Consider the following 858-nt stretch of genomic DNA (forward strand, 5'->3'; position numbering starts at 1 on the left):
ACTAAAGCACAATTTCTATTCTAACCCTTTAACCCAATTTTGCTTCTCTGCTTGCGATTAGATCATTTTAAGTTGCTAAACTCCGGGAAAGTTTTCAGTCCAATAATCCAGTAAGAGAATGCATTCAAACAATCCATCCAAAACAGCACTAATATAAAGGAAACCAGGCTGATTACATCAGAGATGGCAGAGAGAATAGAGACTCACGTTGCAATTTCAGTGAATTATTCCAGTGAACACATTCCAGTGTGTTTCACTTATTGTATATATGTCTCAACTGAACAAGTTTCATAGACATTTGTCAAACAAATGGAAAAATGAATTCTTGAACAATATCAAAAGCAGCAGTCAGTATCTGGTGTGGTAATGTTTCTATGATATTACAGTATATATACTTTTTATATTCAAGGAAAACACACTAACTAACAACACAGACTATATGCATGCAAATGTGCATTGAAAGTGCAATGAAAAGTAATAGGTAGTTACTGAGAGTAATATTAACATTATGAGTAAAATGAAATATTAGGTTTAAAGGCACAATATGTAATTTTCACCGCTGGAGGGCGCTGTAAACAAGGTAAAGACGATTGTGGTGGCATACAGGAGTCGTACAGTACAGTAAGCATGCGTGAGTCTGTTATAATAATGCGTGTATGAGTGCTCTTGACGCACTGATCACACATTGATGTTCATGGATGAGCTAATGATTTATTAACATAGTAGAATGAAGCAGGGTGAAGCTATAAGCCGTCGAAGCAAAACGAGGCTGCTGAACGAGCGCAACACATGGCTCGAAAGCAGCGGAGCTTTTATTATGCCACAGTCGACCGCTTCCGCTCCTTCCGGAAAGCAGCG

Source organism: Sinocyclocheilus anshuiensis, unplaced genomic scaffold, assembly GCF_001515605.1.
Source record: "Sinocyclocheilus anshuiensis isolate Anshui unplaced genomic scaffold, SAMN03320099.WGS_v1.1 scaffold1522, whole genome shotgun sequence".
Taxonomy (NCBI): Eukaryota; Metazoa; Chordata; class Actinopteri; order Cypriniformes; family Cyprinidae; genus Sinocyclocheilus; species Sinocyclocheilus anshuiensis.